This window comes from Mesocricetus auratus, unplaced genomic scaffold (genome assembly GCF_017639785.1).
Source record: "Mesocricetus auratus isolate SY011 unplaced genomic scaffold, BCM_Maur_2.0 Super-Scaffold_100691, whole genome shotgun sequence".
NCBI lineage: Eukaryota > Metazoa > Chordata > Mammalia > Rodentia > Cricetidae > Mesocricetus > Mesocricetus auratus.
Genome location: NW_024429267.1, coordinates 47,447,443 through 47,460,998, shown reverse-complemented (window position 1 = coordinate 47,460,998; position 13,556 = coordinate 47,447,443). Strand labels below are relative to the sequence as shown.

The 13,556-nt window shown below is 44.5% G+C and overlaps 1 long non-coding RNA gene across 1 annotated transcript; it reads right to left on the bottom strand.

Moving 5' to 3' along the window:
* Positions 1–10,212: 10,212 nt before the first annotated feature.
* On the bottom strand, positions 10,213–13,440 carry LOC106021528. Its single transcript, XR_001196780.3, has 3 exons — positions 13,303–13,440; positions 10,678–10,779; positions 10,213–10,362 (listed from the first exon to the last, which is right to left on the bottom strand). It is a non-coding gene; the product is annotated as an uncharacterized LOC106021528 (long non-coding RNA).
* Between the last annotated feature and the right edge of the window lie 116 nt (positions 13,441–13,556).

Sequence of the window (13,556 nt, the reverse complement as noted above, 5' to 3'; positions counted from 1 at the left end):
TTCTAGGACAGTCAAGCCAAATACAGTGAAACTCTATCTCAAAGAAAAACAAACAAAGCTGGTAATTGAGCCACGCAATGATAGCACACATTTTTAATCGCAACACTCAGGAGGCAAAGGCAGTCGGATCTCTGAGTTCAATGCCAGCCTGGTCTACAGAACGAATTCCAGTACAGCCAAGGCTACACAGAGAAACCTGTTGTGAAAAAAAAAGAAAGAAAGAAAAGAAAGCTGGTATTGGCAATTATTAATAGCTTGGTGAGCTGAGCTAAATTAAGTTCCTACAATTAGGACTGAAGGTAGCTAGTAAATGACCCATACATGCAGGGTCTCCTCAAGCTCCTAAAACCAGAACCTGAGATACCTTATAGTCTAAAGGGCCCTTACATTATCTGTATAGCCAGGGCTCCCCAAACTCCCACAACCAGGAACACCAGTGTCTAACAGCCCAAATGACCTCTATGCTATCTGTATAACTGCGACCAGACCAGATCCTTCCTTAGGCCTTGAGCTGTACAGGTAGCCTATATCTAGAACTCATCTTGGAAAGAAGATGAGTTTTGATGTAATTATGCTTCTTTATGTGTTGTACTGGGATTGTATTGTACCAAGAAACATTTTTTTCCAAATTATACTGCATTTAAATTTGTTGGGAATGAACCATCTGGCATCAGACTCTCCCAAGTCTTGATCTAGGATGGCAAAGTCAATACGAACAGAGTTTCAATTCTTACTGTGACCAATGCTGTGACCACCTGTGGGGTCCCCTTCAGTATTATGCCCCTATAATCCAAGTACTAGGGAGGCTGAGGCAAGAAGTTTGTGAGTTCAAGGCCAACCTGGGCTGCCTGTATAGTAAAACTTTGTCCCAGGGCTGGAGAAATATCTCAGTGGTTAAGAGCATGTGTTGCTCTTGCAGAGGACTCAAATTCAATTCTTAGCACCTACATAGTGACTTACAATCATCCATAATTGTATTTCAGGGGATCCAATGGCTTCTTGGAGCCCTCAAGCCCCAAGCATGTGGTACACATTATGCAAACAAACACTCGCATATAAAATGAATGAATCTAAAAACAAAAGCTTGTCTTAACCATCCTTGCCCACAAAAAAAGAAGGGGAAGCTGCAAAAATAAAACTTTCAGACAAGATATCCAACTACATCCTAAGTACTTGCGTATCCCGTTAAAACAGATACTAAGCCAGCTAGATGACTCATTACAAGAAGGTGCATGCTGCCAATCCCAACAAGCTGATTTCATTCCCTGCATCCATGATGGTGGAAGATGAAAACTGACTCCTAAAAGCTGACCTCCACATGCTCACAGAAGTGTGTACACACTAGAAATATAGCTTTAGTTGTTTTGGTTTAAAGCACGTGGCACCGTTCCCAGACAAATGTAAGTGTTGAAGGCATTTGTGCTGGAGGTGCAACCTAGTGATGGGGGCATGCTGCAACCTAGTGATGGGGCATGCTGCAACCTAGTGATGGTGCATGCTGCAACCTAGTGATGGGGCATGCTGCAACCTAGTGATGGTGCATGCTGCAACCTAGTGATGGGGCATGCTGCAACCTAGTGATGGTGCATGCTGCAACCTAGTGATGGTGCATGCTGCAACCTAGTGATGGGGTGCATGCTGCAACCTAGTGATGGGGTGGCTGCTGCAACCTAGTGATGGCATGCTGCAACCTAGTGATGGGGCATGCTGCAACCTAGTGATGGGGGCATGCTGCAACCTAGTGATGGGGCATGCTGCAACCTAGTGATGGGGTGCATGCTGCAACCTAGTGATGGGGTGGCTGCTGCAACCTAGTGATGGCATGCTGCAACCTAGTGATGGGGGCATGCTGCAACCTAGTGATGGGTGCATGCTGCAACCTAGTGATCGGGCATGCTGCAACCTAGTGATGGGGTGCATGCTGCAACCCAGTGATGCATGCATGCTGCAACCTAGTGATGGGGTGCATGCTGCAACCTAGTGATGGGGGCATGCTGCAACCTAGTGATGGGGTGCCTGCTGCAAAGCGCAAAGCCCTGGATTCAATCGCCAACAAACTTGACACACCCGTAATCACCTGTAATTGTCTCCCTAGGTGGGGCATCCTTAACTGTATAACGCCACAGATGGTGGGGCATCCTTAACTGCATAACTCCGCAGATACAAGGCGAGCTCCAGGTAGCAAGCTGTACATACTCGTTCTCTCTTTGCCCTTGACCAACCATCCCAAGCTCCTAGCACTGTGCTTTCCCTTATCAACAGACAGGAACGTGGAACTGTTATCTAAAATAAATCTTTCCTCCCCTAAATTGTTTTTAGTTTATCACAGCAACATAAGTGAAACTAATAAGTGTGTGTACTTTCTAGAATTTAGCTACACATATCGGCATGCTATTGTAATCACAGGAAGATTGTGCGTCTAGCCTGAGCTTCATAATGAAATCCTTGTCTCAAAAAGAAAAAGAAAAAGAAAAAAAAAGGCAGGAATTGGTACTGGAGTAATGACTCAATGGTTAAGAGCATCAACTGTTCTCCAGAGGACCCGGGTTCAATCCTCAGCCCCCACACGGCAGCTCACGACTGTCTAACTCTAAGATCTGACACTCTCACACAGAAATGCAGGCAAAACCAGCATTTTTTTTTAATTGGGAATTTGCCAGGCGGTGGTGGGATCTTTAATCCCAGCACTTGGGAGGTAGAGGCAGAGGCAGAGGCAGAGGCAGGGGTAGAGGCAGAGGCAGGCGGATCTGTGCGTTCTAGACCAGCCTGGTCAGTAATTTGATATTGATAAAAGACTACCAATGAGAGTTCAAGACCAGCCTGGTCTACCGAGCGAGTTCCAGGACAGCCTCCAAAGCCACAGGGAAACCCTGTCTCGAAAAACCAAAAAAAAAAAAAAAAAAAAAAGACTACCAATGAGACAACTCTGAGTAAAGTTGCTGATGACCTGAGGTTCCTGGAACCCACATGGTAGAAGAAATGTTTTTATCGAAGTTGTTCAATTTACCAATAAAGATTCGGGAGTCAAAGAAGCCGAGAAGCAACCAGATGACCTTCCTTTTTGTCCAGAGACCCAGCAAGAGAGCTTCACTCATTCAGTTGCAAAGCAAAACTGCCTGAGACTCTTAAATCCCTCCCTTCTACTTCCTGTGTGTCTCTGTATCCTTATCCCCAGCTCCTCAGTATTCTCTGTGGCTAATTCCTGTCAACTAGTCGCTGGCTCCATCCCTGATCTGAGTCTCAGAATCCACAGTGCTATCAAATATCCTGCAATAAAGAGAACTGACTCCTGGCAGTTTCCTCAAATCCCCACGTTTATGCCATGTCAAGAAAGGTGCATAAACACTCAAAAAGAAACAATCTGTTCCCCTGCATGCATGTCATGTAAATGTATACAAAAGACATAAATTGCAAAGTAAAATTATGGTTGATAACACTTACATGGAATTGTCTCTTATTTTTTTTTTAAATGGACTGGTCAGAGTTGGAGAGATGGCCCAGTAGTAAAGAGTACTTGCTGCTCTTCCAGAAAACTGGGATTCAGTGGCCAGCACTGATTATTGGGTAGCTTACAATTGCCTTTAACCTCAATCCAAGGGATCCAATGCCCTCTTCTGGACTCTGCAGCCACCTGTATATCCCAGGTACACATACATTCACTCCGGTATACACATACATAAAATTTTAAAAATTAAAATAAATTATTAAAAATTGTATTTTAAAATAAGAGGTCAGGGAGTGGTGGCACACAACTTTAATACCATTACTGGGGAGGCAGAGAAACACTGTCACCAAAAAAAAAGATTTGTGATTTGTTCTAAGTCCTTGAATCATAGGACTACAGTGATGAACATGGCCCCCTCCACAGGTCAGTGTAGCTGCGCTGCCTATTCACAAATGTTTTTATGTTTGTTTGTTTTTGTTTTTGTGACAGGGTTTCTCTGTATTGTTTTGGTTTTATTTTTGAGATTGTTTTGTTTTTTTGTTTTTTCGATACAGGGTTTCTCTGTGGCTTTGGAGGCTGTCCTGGAACTCGCTCGGTAGACCAGGCTGGCCTCAAACTCACAGAGATCCGCCTGCCTCTGCCTCCCGAGTGCTGGGATTAAAGGCGTGCGCCACCAACGCCCGGCTATCATTTCTTTTTCATTTGAAATTTTTATGATTGTGTGTGCTTGAAGGGTGTGCCATGCCATGGTGTGCATGCAGAGGTCAGAGGTCAGACAACTTTGCAGAGTTGGTTTTCTCCTTCCATCTCATCTTAGCCAGGGTTTCTATTGCTGAGAAGAGTCACCATGACCACAGCAACTCTTATAAAGGAAAACATTTCATTGGGTGGCTCACAGTCTCAGAGGTCTATCCCATTGTCACCATGGTGGGACACAGTGGTGTGCAGGCAGACACGGTGCTGGAGAAGGAGCTGAGAGTCCTACATCTTGATCTATTGACAACAGGAAGAGAACTGAACTAGTCTTAGCTTGAGCATAGGTGACCTCAAAGCTGGCCCTCATAGTGTAACACTTCCTTCTACAAGGCTGCACCTCTTAGCAGTGCCTCTCTCTGTGAGCTTAAAGGGGCCAGTTACATGCATTCTACCATACACATTGACATGAATCCCAGGAATTGAACTCAGGTCACGAGAATTGCACAGCAACAGCAATTACCCACTGACCCATCTTACCAACCCTGTTTTTCTCATCTTTAGTGGCTTTTGGGGGGACGAAGGGACAGGATTGAGACAGAGTTTATCTGTGTAGTCCTCTCTGTCCTGGGATTCCTTTGCCTTGATCTTACAGAGACCCACCTGCCTTTGCCTCCCAGTGCTGGGAGGAAGGTATGTGTTACCAGGCCTGGCAAAGCTATTGATCTCAACTGCTGAACCATTTCCCCAGTCCTCCAAGTGTATTTAAAATGAAAACTGGAATTGGCATTGGTAATATTGAGAAGTACAGTGTTTGCTAACCATGTGTGGTTGATCCGCAGTAACATAATTAAATGAATAAATAAATAAATCCCCCCAGGCTGGGAAGATGGCTCATGGGTAAAGTGCTGGCCATACAAGTGTGAGCACTCAGCCTCTGTGATCTAAGTGCTCCAAGGAGTACTGGTAAGACCCAGGAAAATGGCTTAGTGGGTAAAGGTATTTGTCACATAAGCCTGGTGATTTGACTTTAATCACTGGACCCCAAAGAAAGATGGAAGGAGAAGAAATCCCACAGTGTGCTGTGGCATGTACACCCCACCAAACATCATACATGCATGCATACCATTCCCAACTCTTTTTTTTTAATGTGGGTTTCTGTGTGTGTACTCATAGTACATGCGCCCTAGGAGAGGGTGTCAGACCCATGTACTTAGAGTTACAGATGACAAAACCCTTGACATAGGTGCTCGGAATAGAACAACAGGGCCCTCTGCAAGCACAGTGTGCGCTCTGAACTCTGAACCGTCTTTCCAGCACCTCAGTTTCTTGTTTTTGGGGTTTTTTTTTTCCTGTGTTTTGAGACAGAATCTCACTGTGCAGCCTGGCTATTTACAGAGATCTGCCTGCCTCTGCCTCCCAAGTACTGGAGTTAAAGGGTAAAACACTAGGCCTGATATTTTGTTCCTTTTTTTTTTTTTTTTTTGAGATAGGGTTTCTCTGTGTAACCCTTGATGTCCTGGAGCTCCCTCTGTAGACCAGGCTGACCTCAAAGTCAAAGATCCACTTGCTTCTCATGTAAGTTACTTCTCTGTATCTGAATAAATATCCTACTACCTTTTCCAAGCATCCTTGGCATGACTTGTTTCCTTTATCACCTGGTGTCATAGAAGTGGGATTTTCATGGGTGATTTTCACCAATGCAGCTGCAGCTAGCCCAGCCCCTCCCTTGAGGGCCTCGGTGCAGTCCCAAAAGAACAGCAGCCTCCTTGTGCCCTCCACCCACCCATGGGCCCAAGCGCTCCCCCCCCCCTCCCGCTGCCGCCTCTGGCAGCACTGAACCAGGCACAACGCCTGAAAGCCTCTCCACCCCAGGTCTCCACTGCTGCCTCCCCCTCCTCCCGTCACCTCCTCTATCTGGGTAGGGCTACGCACATCATTGGAAAGGCGGGCCAAGCGGCATTTGTTCCCTTTTCTGTCCATAGGTTTCGTGGCTGTTTTCTAGCTACAGGTCTCCACAATTTGCATAGATTTTTCCCACGCCCCAAACTTGCTCGCTAATTTTCTGCACAAGCTGCTTAGAATCTTTCAGTTATTATTTGGAAAATAGGTTTCGCGGCAGAACTGTGTTTGGCGGTAGACCTCCTCCATCTACTGGCCAAGGCTAGTCACTGCAGGTGAAAAATCTGCGTGTGTGTGTGTGTGTGTGTGTGTGTGTGTGTGTGTGTGTGTGTGTGTGTGTGTGTGTGTGTGTGTGTTTGTGTGGGGGGTGTTTGGCAGTACACCTGCGCCACCTGCTGAAGATGAATAATAACTGCAGGTAAAAATCCTCGGCTCAACCCAAGATAATTGAACAGTTTTTCAAATACTATAACATAAACCATGTAACTGATATACCTTACAATCCCACAGAACAAGCAGTGGTTGAGAAATCTAACCGAACCTTCAAAGAAATACTCCATAAACAGCCAGGGGGAACAAAGACCCCAAACACAGATTACATAATGCTTTATTAACATTAAACTTTCTTTTTCTTTTTCTTTCTTTTTTTTTTTTTGGTTTTTTTTTTTTTTTTTTTTTTTTTTGGTTTTTCGAGACAAGGTTTCTCTGTGGCTTTGGAGACTGTCCTGGAACTCACTCTGTAAACCAGGCTGGCCTCAAACTCACAGAGATCCTCCTGCCTCTGCCTCCCGAGTGCTGGGATTAAAGGCGTGCACCACCAATGCTCGGCAACATTAAACTTTCTTAATGCTAATGAGAAAGGACAAACAATTGCAAAAAGACACTGGACTACAGAAAAAAACTTCTGAACTAAATCAAACAGTGTATTTCAAGGATGTTATGACTTCAGTTTGGAAACCAGGATGTGTGTTATGTTTGGGAAAGGGTTTTGCCTTTGTTTCCACAGGAGAAGAAAAGCTTTGGATTCCATCAAAACTGATCAAGATTTGATCAGGAGAAATCTCGGGAGGAGGAAAGATGACAGCTCATCCACAAAGTCATATTCTGTGATGTATAAGGAGACCTCACGAAAGGAAAGGGAAGTGTTTTGTTTTTGTCTTCACAGGGAAACCCGTTTCCAAACAGAAAAAAAAACCCCAAAAAACTGAATGTATGGATACCTGAAGAAGAGAGGATGGTTACCCAAAGGATCATGAGACAAACAAGAATCTAATGTTTGGCCGGGCGTTGGTGGTGCACGCCTTTAATCCCAGCACTCGGGAGGCAGAGGCAGGCGGATCTCTGTGAGTTTGAGGCCAGCCTGGTCTACAAGAGCTAGTTCCAGGACAGCCTCCAAAGCCACAGAGAAACCCTGTCTCGGGGAAAAAAAAAGAATCTAATGTTTGGTATCAATGTCTAATTCTCTTAACCTATAATATCCTTAACCTATAATATGTATTTCTCTTTACTTCCTAATGCTCTTTTGGTCCCAATTCACTTAAACTGAAGCTGGATTTGGCTTTCCTCTTCTAAATCCCAGCATATTGTTAAAGTGAAATTCAGAGTTTCTGTATTATATCACAGAGCCACTGATATAAGACAGAAGAAAACAAAATCCAGGGACTGTCATCTGTTTATACTCGGTTCTTTCCCTGAAAGTCTAATTTCCCTCATATTTACTGTCTTCCTTATTGTTTCTTTTCCCGGTATGTATATATATAAAAGTTGAAAATTTCTTTGTTGACATTAATGTTTGAGTTTTCCACAGAGACCAAGGAATTTCCTAACAGCGGTCTTCAAAAACTTTGGCAAGAAAATGGGGCCCCACATCATCAACTCCACCTGACAAGTGCTACCCTGAAACCAGTTTGGGACCACATCACTCGACACAACCCCAGACCAATGAACTGATATGGTGCACCTTCCACAAGCTGGCCAGAGCCTCAGACAAGAGCTTCAATCAACATTAGAACTTGAGTCAAGAGCTTCAATCAAGCATCTCCCACCAAACAGAGACTGAGTGCAGATGTTGTAGTTCACTTGAGAATTTCACTACACTAACATTTCCTTCCCATGAGGTTGTCGTCGTCCCAGTTCAGCAGGAAGTAATTTTGAGAATACTATGCCCCCTTTCCCTACTGTTGATGTTACAGGATAACTTACACCTGTTGGGGTTAGTTTTCAATTATCTAGGGTTGGGATTGGAAGGAGGTGTTCAGACTTGGGCATCCCTTTCAGATAAGTTTAGGGTTTAGATGGGATAGGTATACTTAGGATAGGATATAAGTAGGTTATAATTTGTTTATCATCTTAAATGTATGTCATATATGTTAGAGTTTTGTATCAAGTCTAAATCTTTTCTTTAGACTAAAAGAGGAATTGTAGGGAGAGGTCTCAAGGACCTGCAGCACATTTGAGTGTGGTCACAGGTACACGGGAGAAACCAGGAATAAAAGAGGGGACAGGAAGAGACCCCACTCTCTTGGATTCTGCTCGAGGTTCAGAGACCATAGAGAGCTGACTCCAGCCAGTTTTCCGCTTCTTGTGTAAATTACTTCTCTCTATCTAAACAAATATCCTACTACCTTTACCCAGCATCCTTGGCTTGACTAGTTTCTTTTATCAGGTTATTTGTTGGGCCCTAGCCCCACGGGGTCTCTGTGAGTTGCTGGTCAGTTGTTTTCCAGTCCAAGTGCTTCCTGTTTTCTAGTCCTGGCTTACTGCCCTGGCCTTGACCCTCTGACATCAACATCCAGCAGGAGGAAAACACGCTCTCTTCTACCTGGGGTTTTTCCACTGTGCTGTAAACCTGTATATAAAGCTCCTCCCTCCTACAAGACAGAACCCTCTTAGCACTTGCAATGAAGACATAAACACACACATTCTCCTGGCAATAAAGGCATCACATGCATTCTCTTAGTACAAGCAAGTGGACGTCTTGTCTCTCTTTTCCTGATACCTCGGAGTTGCTTGTGGCACGGGGGCCGCAATTGGAGGTCTCACCGAGACCCAGAGAGACTTGGAAAGACTGGGAAAGATTGGCCAGAAAGAAGACTCAGGAGAGGAGAGACTTGAGAAAGAAAAGAATTAAAAACAGGTACCTCAACTTCTAAAAGTAAAATTGAATGGTCAAATCTCCAGGCTTTGCTGAAGAGATCACCTTCTAAGGAGAAGATGTATTGGATTAAATCTCCAGGCCTTCGCCTGACACCAAGGTCAGGAAAGAAAGGGGAACCTGAGAGATCGCCCTCAGTTGGAGGATGGATTAAAAGTGGGTAAATTGACGCCGGGCGTTGGTGGCGCATGCCTTTAATCCCAGCACTCAGGAGGCAGAGGCAGGCGGATCTCTGTGAGTTTGAGGCCAGCCTGGTCTACAGAGTGAGTTCCAGGACAGCCTCCAAAACAATACAGAGAAACCCTGTCTCGAAAAAAACAAACAACAACAACAAAAAAAAGTGGGTAAATTGAAAATTGGTAACAGTTAATAAACAAGGTACGGTATTAAGTAAAAGAAAAGGAAAAGATAAAAGTATATGGAATGAAAAATACACAGAGAGTCTGTGATACAAATTCAAGGTTATTTTTGTTAAAAAACAGACTGTTTCTACTTATGTTTAAGATATTGTATTTTGATGCAAATTTAAGGCTATTTTATAATACTGTATTATAAATTTCTATTTTTTATTTAAGTATTATACCTATGCAGATCATTTAAAAATACAATGTAAAGTACTACTCCTTGAAAGCTATTTAGGATAATAAAAAATACAGGTTATTGATGGGAGATGTCATTCTGTAAATCTGTCTCTCTTATTGGTTGTTGAATAAAGCACTGTTGGCTAATAGGGAAGCAAGATTGGTGGGACTAGGAGTCAAAGAAGATTCTGGGAGAGGCAGAGTCAGATACAATGTAGGCTGCCAGAGGAGTTAAGAGAAATACTTAGATTAACAATTATGGGTTAAATACTTAAGTCAGAGCTAGCCAGTAGGGAACCAAGCAAAGGGTCAACAGCTTCATTATTTTTTTTAAGATTTTATTTATTTATTATGTACACAGTGTTCTGTCTGCATGTATGCCTGCAGGTCAGAAGAGGGCACCAGATCTCATGACAGATTGCTGGGAGCCACCATGTGGTTGCTGGGAATTTAACTCAGGACCTCTGGATGAGCAGTCAGTGCTCTTAACCTCTGAGCCATCTCTCCAGCCCCAACAGCTTCATTATTAATATAGTGTCTTGTGTGTTATTTGGGGGCTGCAACTGCGGCAGGGAGGGCCCAGGAGGCTGGCAGGGAAGACAACACATTACAGGTTATTAGTTAGTCATCAGCAACAATGAAACTTATAGTTATTTTAGGTATATTTTTAAGGTCAATCAGAGACATTTTAAATATATAAATGGTCTTCAAACACTTAATAGACCTACAGAATATGATGATTCAATGTTTTATAGCAGAAGACTTTTATCACAGTGAGATATGTCTGCTCCTGGCAGCACCAAGTTACTCCAAAAGAGGTTGACGTGCATAGAAGAACCTCCATATAGAGTTTGCTTTAGTTTGTGGCAAAGTTAGCCACTGGGCAAAGAAACTGCCCTTACCTTAAGTGTTGACAGTATGGAGTCCGAATTGGATGAGGAGGACACAAAAGAAGGCAACTGTTGAACTTTGTCAAGAGAAGGTGGCACAGTCCTTCAGAATTCCTGCTTCATAGAAAAGTTGATTAGATATTCTAGGCTTATAGGCCTAAGATGGATGCTACAGCATTATAGAGGAACCTTGGGTGACATTCGAGGCAGCCAGCTTTCTGTCATTTCTAGTTTTGGAAGTTGTTTGCTCTCTGATGGGATTGGAGACTAGATAGTAGATACAGTTACAGTTTTCCTTAGTCTGATAGAAAGTAAATTAGGCACAAAACTTTGGACTTATTAAGAGACCATAGATAATGGAATATTTTCTCGATATTTGCCAAATGGAATGGACATTGTGAATGTATTTTTTTATCTTATGTTTTTATTTTATTTTTAAAGACGGTCTTTATTTTACATACCAATCCCAGTTCCCCTTTACATGAATGTAATTCTTTTGTTGTTGTTTTTTATTTTTTGGTTTTTCGAGACAGGGTTTCTCTGTATTGTTTTGGAGGCTGTCCTGGAACTAGCTCTGTAGACCAGGCTGGCCTCGAATTCACAGAGATCCACCTGCCTCTGCCTCCCGAGTGCTGGGATTAAAGGCGTGCGCCACCAACGCCCGGCAAGTGTTCTTACTGTATATAGTTTTACTATGTTGGAGTTAATTTTAGACAAAAAGGGGAATGTTGGGGGTGTTTTTGTATTGATTGTTCCAGGATCACCAACCGAGTCCATCTTTGGTTCAAAGGGTAGAATCCATGTGCAGCTGGCTGGAGTGGACCTCAGAGTTTCCTGGGGGACTCAGGAGATAGAAGGACACATGGGGGACAAAGCAGAGGAGCTGAGAGAATGCTTGAGGTTTTAGATCAGGGAAGTGGGGAGAGACAGTGTTTGAATCCAGCATCATGCTGACCCTGCCCCCTGACAATGGGTGGGACATGTGTATCGGCATTCAGGCAGACACATAGGCCGCTCAAAGGGCCCCGTGTTGTGTGGCCACGTCATGGCTACGTCATGGCTACCTCATGAGTTACAGGGCTGTGTAAGGACTCAGGTCAAATGTGCAAGCTTCTCCTTTTAAGCATGCGTCTCTGCAGTTTCTCCTCTCCTCTCTTTGCTCTCTCCCTTCATCTCCCTCCTCCGTTTCTCTCTTTCTCTCTGCTCCCGGGTGGCCAACATCCCCCTTCTCTTCTCTGTCAATAAACTCCATGTGGATTTGTTGACTCGTGGTTAGGGTTTCATTACCCGTTGCTGCAGCAGGTGTTCATTTCTCTACTGCTCCATGGATTTCTCAGGTTTATTCTCTAATATTTACTCACAAGTTTTATTATTTATTTATTTTTGGTTTTTCGAGACAGGGTTTCTCTGTATTGTTTTGGAGGCTGTCCTGGAACTCACTCTGTAGACCAGGCTGGCTTCAAACTCACAGAGATCCACCTGCCTCTGCCTCCCTGCAATATCTGTGCAGGGATTTTTATGTCTTTTGTTCCCAATTAGTTATTCTTTGAATGAAAAAACCATGTTTCACTCCAATTCCTAGCCTTTTGTGCAATGTAGAGAAAGTAACAACCATATGCCTTCCTTCCTTCTCTGTGACAGTGTCTAACTAGGCAGCTCTGACTGGCCTGGAACTATTCAGACCAGAGCTCCACCTGCTTCTGCTTCCTGAGTGCTGGGATTAAAAGCATGCACCTTCATGCTATTCTTGCTATGCAACCCAGGTTAGCATCCAACTCCCAGTCCTCCTGCCCAGCTTCTGGAATAGCTGAAGTCTCCTGTGCTGTGGCACTCAGCTAACAACATTTTTAAACGGCTGCACAAAAAAATGGTATGGTTATTGGGCTGGAAATACAGCTCAGAGTTTATGAACACTGTCTTGTTTTTTAATTTGACACAAGCTAGAATCATTTGTGTAGAGAACCACAGTTGAGAAAGTGCCCCCACCAGATTGGCTTGTGGGCATTTTCTTGAATGTTTGCTGTGAGCAGGGTGAAGGGGGGATCTGGGGGGTGGGGATGGGGTTGTCCCCTGGGCAAGCCGCGAGAAGTAAGCTGGCAACGGTTTCTACATGGTTTTTGCTTCAGCTCCTGACCTGGCTTCAATCAGTGGCCGATTGTGACCCATAAAATGAGGTAAACTTTCATCCCCAAGTTGCTTTTGGTTACGGTATTTTACCACAGCAACAACAGAAAAACCAAAGATAAGGGCGGACCCACAACAGTCTGCAACTGCAGCTTCAAGGGATCTGACGTCATGTTACCTTGTACATACCCACACGCACACACAGGATAATTTTTTTTTTTTAATTACGAGCAATGGTACTAGTGCTCCAAATATCACGAAAGGTCACATCCTGAAATACTGTCTCCCAGCTGTGAACTACCGACCAACGCCACTGAGTTTCCTCTACTGAAGGCGGATTACATGAACACACGCTTCATCCTGCTCAGAGCGTAAATGTGGATATCTCATTCCCGACAGGTGATGTGGCCGGGCTCGCAGTCGTCCCTCACCCCCATCCTCCTAAGCTAGCAGAAGCGCTCCCTTGTCCTTTGCCGGGTAGCATTTATGTCTCTGTGAGGCAGAACCGCTCACCTCCCTAAGAGTGCAGAAGACCAAGGGAGAGATCCAGGAGAGAAAAGGCACAGCACAGAGCTGCGGCTAGGGATGGAGACGAACCAGAGACAGCCACCGGGCCCCAGCTCCCGCAGGCTCCCACGGCACAGGCCGGGCGCGTCCCCGGCCGCCCCGCCGGAAGTCCCGCCCGCGCCTGGGAGTACAGCCGCGCGCCCTCCGGCCAGTGCTCGGATTCAGGATCAGACTGGTCATCTCGCACCGTGAGTTCAGGA